Raw genomic sequence first — 8,000 nt, 5'->3', positions numbered from 1 at the left:
GACACTGCGCGGTGGGTCATTGTCTGGCCCAGGCCCTTCCTAGCCGGAGGCCGAGGCATTTTCTTCAGGTCACCTTCCACTGCAGCTTGGCCACGGGCCCCCATAGCCACTAGCCCAGCCAGGGATCCCAAGTGGGGATTGTCACGGCTGGCTCCTCCCTGCCGCCAGCAGCTCTTCACTGCCAGGGAATTCCTGAAATCCTGTGTGCCCCTCCCCCACCCACCTCCTGGGGCTGAGAGTGCCCCCCCCGGACACCCCCCCCCCCGAGCTCTGAGTGCCCCTGGCCAGTCCCTCCCCTCAGCCCCCTCCACTTCCTGGGGCTCTGAGTGCCCCTGGCCAGTCCCCCTCCCACAACCCGGGGCTGAGTGACCTTGGCCAACCCCCGTCCCTTCAGGAGGAACTCCCAGTACCCACCCAGCCCCCACACCTCAGGGTTCCCCTCTCTGCGGCTCTGTGGCCATACCCTCACCAGGGCCGGCTTTAGGCCAATTCAACCAATTCCCCTGAATTGGGCCCCGGGCCCAAGCCCCAGTACGGTGAACCGGTAAGAGCCGGTGCGCTGTACCAGGGTGGCCCGGCTTCCCCAGGGGGCAATTTAAAGGACCTAGGGCTCCCAGCAGGGGCCGGAGCCCCAGGCCCTTTAAATTGCCACCAGACCCCCACTGCTGGAGCCCTGGGGTAGGGCTGCGTGGCTCTGGGGGCTATTTAAAAAGTCTGGGGCTCCTGCTGCCTCTACCGCCCCGGCCCTTTAAATAGCCGCTGGAGCCCCGCTGCGTCCCCAGGGCTCCCGCGGCTATTTAAAGGGCCGGGGCGGTAGAAGCAGGGGAGCCCTGGGCCCTTTAAATAGCCCCCAGAGCCCTGGGATAGCGGGGGACTCGGGGGCTATTTAAAGGGCCGGGGCTCCAGCTGCCTCTGCTGCACCCCGTCCCCGCACCAGCCCCGCACCCCCTGCCCTGCCCGCAGCCAGCCCCGTCTCCAGCCAGCCCTGCACCCCCTGTCCGCAGCCAGCCCCTGCTGCACCCCTGCCCTACCTCCAGCCCCGCCCCCCCGTTCTGCCCGCACCAGCCCCGCCCCCCTGCCCTGCCTGCAGCCAGCCCTGCACCCCCTGCCCACAGCCAGCCTCTGCCGCACCCCCTGCCCTGTCTCCAGGCAACCCCTGCCGCACCCCCCTGTGGCCCTGCCCAAAGCCAGCCAGCCCCACACACCCCTCTCTCCAGCCAGTCCCGCACCCCTTGCCGTGTCTGCAGCCAGACCCTACCTCCAGTGAGCCCCTGCCCTGCCTCCAGCCAGCCCCATGTCCACTGGTGCCCTGCAGTTCGCAGGGCAGTAACCCTGCACACCTGCTTCAATGAGCGGGGCAGGGAGCAGCTGGGACCCACACATGTGCACACCACTAGGGTGACCAGACAGCAAGTGTGAAAAATCGGGACAGGGGGTGGGGGATAATAGGATCCTATAAGAAAAAGACCCCAAAATCGGGGCTGTCCCTATAAAATCAGGACATCTGGTCACCCTAGCACACCCCCAGGGAGTGGCGGGGACCCACACACGTGAAACGGAGCTCATTAATAACCGATCAACAGCATATATGATGCAATGTTCATAATATATAATTTTATTATTTATACAGTTATGAAAAGTAAATAATACATGGAAGAAATGAAAGGCTTTTTTTTACATTATTTTTTTTGTTAGTCATCCCTGCCGGGGCCCCGCCAAAAATGTTTGAATTGGGCCCCGCCCTTCCTAAAGCCGGCCCTGCTGGAGAGAACAGGAGGATTCAGTCAGCAGGGGCTGCCGATCCGTCCCATTCACCAGGGCTGCCATCCTGCGGCTTCAGCATTAGTGGCTGGGGTGACTTGGGGAAAGGTCTCAACCTCCCCACATCCCACTTCACTGCTGCCAGAGTCCTTCCTGCCCCCCCGCTACAGTCCCCTCCCTACCCAACCTGGGTGGGGCTGGAGGAGAGGGGTCTGAGAACTTGAGCTGTGGATTGGAGGTGGAACAGCTGTCAGGGGCACTGAGGGGGAGGTGGCAGGAGCTCCCCGTACAAGGAGGGGGGTTGCCACTGGAGGTCACTAGGAAGGACAACAAGACTCCATCCTGGGGGTCAGGAGGGGGAATCCATCCCTCAGAGGTGGGCAGGGGCTGGGTGGAAATGCTGCTGGTTCCAGGGGTCGTTAATCCCCCCTGATTCCTCAGAGGCGTCTGAGTCTCAGACAGGTTCTCGTTCCCTTGCAGCAGGAGGACGTCACGGCCAATGTGATGCGCCAGCTCCGTATCATGCCGCACTTGCGCCAGGTGCCCGAGGCGCTGCAGGGCCTGTGCCTCTGAGGCCACCAGCAACTCCCGCTCCCTGCTGCAGGTACTGCTCTGGCTCTCTGTAAATGGGGAGCTAGTGGAAGGAGAAATGGAGCCCCCTGGCACTCACAGAAACCCTCTCCCCTCTCTGTGGAGCAGGGTCCTTTCCTCTGCCCCCAAATTCCTTCATCTGGGACAGGAGCTCTTTCCCTCACACCCATTCCCCTCCCCACTTTCCTTGATCTACCCCCATCCCATTCCCCCTGCGCGCAGGCAGAGCTCTGCCTGCCCCATATGGTGCAGAAAGGCCGTTGTGTCAGGGCCCCACCCCTAGCCCCACTGAAGCTCGGAAAGCTCCACTTTTGAGGAGGTGGGGGTGGGACAGAGGCTCAGGGCTAGCTTCACCTCCTGCCCTTTATTCTCCCCTTGGCCCTTCTATGGGGTCTCTGGGTGTGAAATGAATCGGAGCCTCATTCCCAGCTGTCTGCCAGGCCCTGGGATCTGGCACAGCCTCCCAGATGGGCACAGCCTGCAGCTGAGCCACGTCAGGGAGCAGTGGGGACAGGTCACCTCGTCCCATCCAAGCAAGCAATGCTGGGTGTCAGAGAGGCTTAGATGGGAGACCCTGCTCTCTCATGGAGGTAAGAGCCATTTACTCCTTGGGGCGTGTGGGTCTCTTGGGGGAGAAATGGGATCCTCAATGCACAGCCTGGCTGGGAGCTTCCCCTGTCCCTGGCTCCCAGTGACAGCGATGAGATGAGGAGGGATGAAGCTTGGAGAAGAATAGAACTTGCCCCCGCGTGGGCCAGGTTCTAAGGAGGAGGGTATATAACGGGGGGCTTGGCCTGTGGGCTATAAAGCCTGGAGCTAGGCCAAATGGATTAGAGTGAGCTCCAGCTGAGGGGAAACCAGGGGAAACCGCAACAAAGGTACAGGAGCAGGCCTAGCTGTTCGGCACAGGGCCTTGGGGCAGAACCTAGAATCCAGGGTAGGACTGGTTCTCCCACGGTCTCTAAGGAAGGGAATGTACAGGGCCATAGAAAGGGCTACCAAGGCCAGCAAAGGCAGGCCGATCCAAAGTCAGGCTGAGGAAAAGCCCCCAAGGGACAGAGGAGCTTGTTTCAGTTAAAGACATTTTTTGACTTTTCCTTTGGGATGAGCGCGACCCAGGAAGGAGTGGACTAAAAGATGGTCACCTGGCCGAAGGGCTGAGTTCCCAGCCCAAAACCTGCTGGCGGGCGTGCTAGCCCAAGAAATCTGTGACCCCAGGCCTTGAAGGAAGGGGCACCTATCGGTGAGTGAACTCTGTTACAAGCCTGCTTCCATTGTGGAAACAGCCTGGTATTGGAGAGTGGTGGGGATGGCCTGTGGGCGAGGATGGCTGGAGGGGTCATACAGGAGGGGCAGCAGCGTCCAGTGAGGAGATCAGGGAACGGGTTGTCTGCAGTCCTGCCACTGAGCGGTAACGTGATCCTGGTCAGGTCACTCTCCCACCTGGTGCCTCACTTTCTCTGTCTTTGAAATGGGGATCATCCCGACCCACATTAAGAAAGGGTTTGATCCTCTGCTCTTGCTTCCCAAATCCCTGCCCTCCTTGCCCCACACAGGCTTCTGCCCTGTTGCTCAAACTCCCATGCACATGTTAGTGCCTGTGTCACCCCCGCAACTGCAAGGTCTCATGTACAGTCTCCTGCCAGCAAACTGAAGCTGCCACTAGATCCAGAATAGGAATCACAGTTCCTGTGCGCTGCCCTGAATGGAGTCTAGACCCTGGGTATGGGGAAGGCCAACGCTCACATCCAGGTAGATCATCAACCTACTCCTCTGTCCCAGGAGCAGGAAGGCCTCTGGTTCGTGCTCCCTTCGGTAGCTGGAGCTGCTGAGTTGGGAGTTTGGTGGGCAGAGATGGGAACAGGCCATAGGATGAATCAAGTGTCAGGGGGAGACTCCCTGTGTGTGGGAGATGATGTTGCCCCTCTGTGGGGAATCCCTTCCTTGCAGATGCTGGGCTTTAGGTGCTGGACTCTGCCAGGAAGCCTAGCTCCCATCCCTAGCAGCTTGGCTGTTCCCTACACTGCTGTGCACCAGGCCCTCTGCAGAAATGTGCTCTGGGCAAGGACTACAGAGCCTGCTGTCATCCTGGCAGGTGTCACCCCAGGTTCCCTAATCCTGACCCCTGGTCTCCCTCCGCTGGCAGGCTCTGAGCAAGGCCTGCCCAGAGAACATGGATGACGAGCTCTCGATCCTGCTGACAGCACCCCCCAGCACAGACAAACTCCAGCACATCTTGGAGGTGAGCAGAATGGGGAGGGGCCGCAGGGGTTTTACCTTAGCCCTGGGGACTCCTAGAAAGAAGAGACTGGAAAATCCATGTTTCTATTGGATCCTTCCGACTATGCATTCGTGATATAAACTCACTGGGTGACCTTGGGGTAACTCACTTCCCCCTTACGGCATCAGTCTTCTCCACTATCAAATCTACACTGGGGAAGAAGGACAGAAGCCCCGACAACCACCTTCACCTCTGGGTGTCTGGTCCTGGGAGCCGAAACCAACTGGACTATCTGCCCCATCTCTTAAACTGCCCTGTCTTTCCCTCCTAGGGCCTTGTCCTTAGTGCTCAGCCTGGCCCCCTCCCAGCTTGTCCCTGACCTTTAAAGGACTCTCCAAGCCCCTCCCATGCCTGCTTCCCTTGGGGTCTCTCTCCTGGCTGAGCACAGGCTGCCCTTCTATCTCTCAGCAGGCCTGGGTCCTAGTCACAGGCTGCGTCTTGTCACGTGACCCCCACACTTATTCCCTTCCCCCTAGGGAGCTGCATCACCTGGGCCAGGTGCAGTTGAGCTCCAACCCCTTTCCTGGCCATCTCACCCTGGGACAGGTTGAAACTGGTAACCTGTGGGTAACAGTAACTGGTTGCTCCCAAAGGTGCTGAAGACACAATGGAAGAGGAAATCCTTTGGCCTGGATTGAAATTATTCCGACTGAAAGTGAATGAGAGAAAATAGGTCCAGAGTTCTCTTCCTAGCAGCAGAAAATGTAGCGATTGATAGAAGTTCAGGTCAGAAAGGACCATTCTGTGCATCTAGTCGCCCCTCCTGTATAACTCAGGGCCTAGAATGTGACCAAGTGGTTCCTTGAGCCAACCATAGCATGGGACTGAGCCAGAGCACGTCTTTTGGAACGACATCCACATGCAGGAGAGCCAGCTGGCTACCAGAAAATCTCTCTTCTGCAGTGACGTGGGGTTAAGGGACACGGGGGAAAAGACATGGAGGCTGTGACTAAACTTAGAGCAGGGTGGGAAACGGAGACGCAGTTGGGACCTGTCTACACTACAGGTCTGTCGTGCGTTTGTAATCTGCTGACCCCCACATGTTGTTCAGAGCCTATGGACAACACAGCTCCTAAAGGTACGTTTGTTCTGTGCTTATCCCCTATGTACCAGCAGGGCTGGACGGCATTTCTCCCAATGCAAGGTCCTATACGTGGCAACAAGGCACGCCGGCCACACCACCAGAATGGGGACGTGGATCCAGGAAAGCAGTGACTCTGAAAAGGATTTAGGGGCCATAGTGGAGAAGCCACTCAACATGAGCTCCCAGTGTGATGCTGCGGTGAACAGGGCTAAAGCCATCATTAGACATAGGAGCAGAGCCGTGAGTAGGATAGGGAGGTGACACAGCAGCAGTGAGACTGCTATTGGAATACTGCCTCCAGTCTTGGTGTCCTCCTTTGAAAAAGATGGTCCTAGAAATTGGAGCTGGGGCAGCAAAGAGCCACCAAATGTTCTGAGGGCTGGAGAAAAATGCCTTCTAGTGAGCTATTGAAAGAGCTCAACCTGTTTAGTTTATCAAAAGGAGATTGAAAGGTGACTTCACTGAAGTGTTGAAATGCCTTAATGGAGAGAAAATATTGGGTATTAAAGGGCTCTTTAATCGAGCAGGGAAAGGCAGAGCAAGACCCAATGGCTGGAAGGTGAAAAGAGACAAATTCCTATGACAAATAAGGCACAAATATTCAACAGCGAGGATGATTGAACCCAGGAAGAAGCTACCATGGAAAGTGGTGGATTCTCCATCTCTTGATGTCATTTAATAAAGACTAGATGCCTTTCCGGAATGTGTTTGCCCCAAAAGTAGCTATTGTGGTAGACAGGAGGCCTGTGATATGCAGGGGGTCAGATTAGATGCTCTAACGGTCTCTGCTGCCCATAAAGTCTACTCATTTCTGAGAAACCGAGTGTAGCATTGGGAGCAGCCTCTGTTTTTTAAACAATCAGTTTGTCAGCACCTGCAGGACAATTTGGTTCTTAGGACTAGTGAGCATGGACTTGTCAAGAACAAATCATTCCAGACCAATCCTAGCTCCTTCTTTGGCAGGGTTAGGGGCCTAGTGGAGGTGGCTAAACAGTAGATGTGATCTATCTTGGTGTTAATAAGGCTTTTGACACAGTCCCATAGGACATTCTCACAAGCAAACAGATGCTGCTTAGCACTGTCAGAGCAGCTTTTGCTGGGGGATTCTCCCAGCACTTTCCAATAGTGGGAAAGTATGAAATCCCCATTTGACTGCTAGGGACAGAGCCTAGAGGGGGCAGCAACTTACCTCAAGTCCCACAGGTCAATAGGAACCAGCAATAGAACCCAGGAGTCCTGACTCCCAGTTCCCTGCTCCAATCACTCCAGCGGAGCACACTCCCTCTCAAAGCAGGGGGACCGGACATGAGGGCCTGGTTGTAATTGCCAGCTGTGGGAGGGAGTGTGCAGCAGTGGTTAGTGAAGGGGCATGGAAATAAGGACTGCTGGGTCTATTGGAGTGTCACTAGGAGCAGTGCATAAGATGAGGTGTCCTATCATGTTTACTCAGATCAGATTAGGACATAATAGAATGGCTGAAATAGTTTATTTTATTTGTATTGTATTATTTTGCAATTCTTAAGAGCAGCAACTACTTAGCTCAGACTGAAGCATCTTATCTAATTTTTGAGATCTAAGTGTCTCCTCTTTGAGTGCCACAAGACAATTTAACACATTGTGAGAAAGAATTTTCATTGCCACTTGTTATGATTTCAAGAAACAAACTGGTTTAGTTTGAATAGGATTTTCGGTCAGAAATGGTTTCAATGAAATTTCCCCAGCATTTCGATTCCTGGGCTCTATCTCTGCCTTTCGGGGGGGTGGGGGTGGGGGGTTGCTGTCTGTTAGAACAGGAGTCTGATTTGGATAGGGATAGAGACCTCTTCAATACTTTTAATGAAGTAAATACTAATGGGAATTGTGTGATCATGGGAGACTTTAACTTCCCAGATATAGACTGGAGGACAAGTGCTAGTAATATAATAGGGCTCAGATTTTCCTAGATGTGATGGCTGATGGATTCCTTCACCAAGTAGTTGCTGAACCAACAAGAGGGGATGCCATTTTAGATTTGGTTTTGGTGAGTAGTGAGGATCTCTTAGAAGAAATGGTTGTAGGAGACAGCCTTGGTTTGAGCGATCATGAGCTAATTCAGTTTAAACTAAATGGAAGGGTAAACAAAAATAGATCTGTGACTAGAGGTTTTTTTTTTTTCAAAAGGGCTAACTTTAAAAAATTAAGGAAATTAGTTAGGGAAGTGGATTGGACTGAAGGACTTGTGGAACAGATGGATCAGACTGAACAGGTTCCAAACCTCTCGGAGGCTCTTACCTTGTAAACAGG

The 8,000-nt window shown here is 54.8% G+C and overlaps 1 long non-coding RNA gene across 1 annotated transcript; it reads left to right on the top strand.

Moving 5' to 3' along the window:
- Positions 1-2,243: 2,243 nt before the first annotated feature.
- LOC135980333 (uncharacterized) lies at positions 2,244-7,352 on the top strand. The gene is made up of 3 exons (XR_010597435.1): positions 2,244-3,595; positions 4,499-4,594; positions 5,750-7,352. It is a non-coding gene; the product is annotated as an uncharacterized LOC135980333 (long non-coding RNA).
- Positions 7,353-8,000: the final 648 nt, after the last annotated feature.

Source organism: Chrysemys picta, unplaced genomic scaffold (genome assembly GCF_011386835.1).
Source record: "Chrysemys picta bellii isolate R12L10 unplaced genomic scaffold, ASM1138683v2 scaf2722, whole genome shotgun sequence".
Lineage (NCBI taxonomy): Eukaryota > Metazoa > Chordata > Testudines > Emydidae > Chrysemys > Chrysemys picta.
Note: the sequence above shows the minus strand (reverse complement) of the source record. Positions and strands in the feature narration are given on the sequence as shown.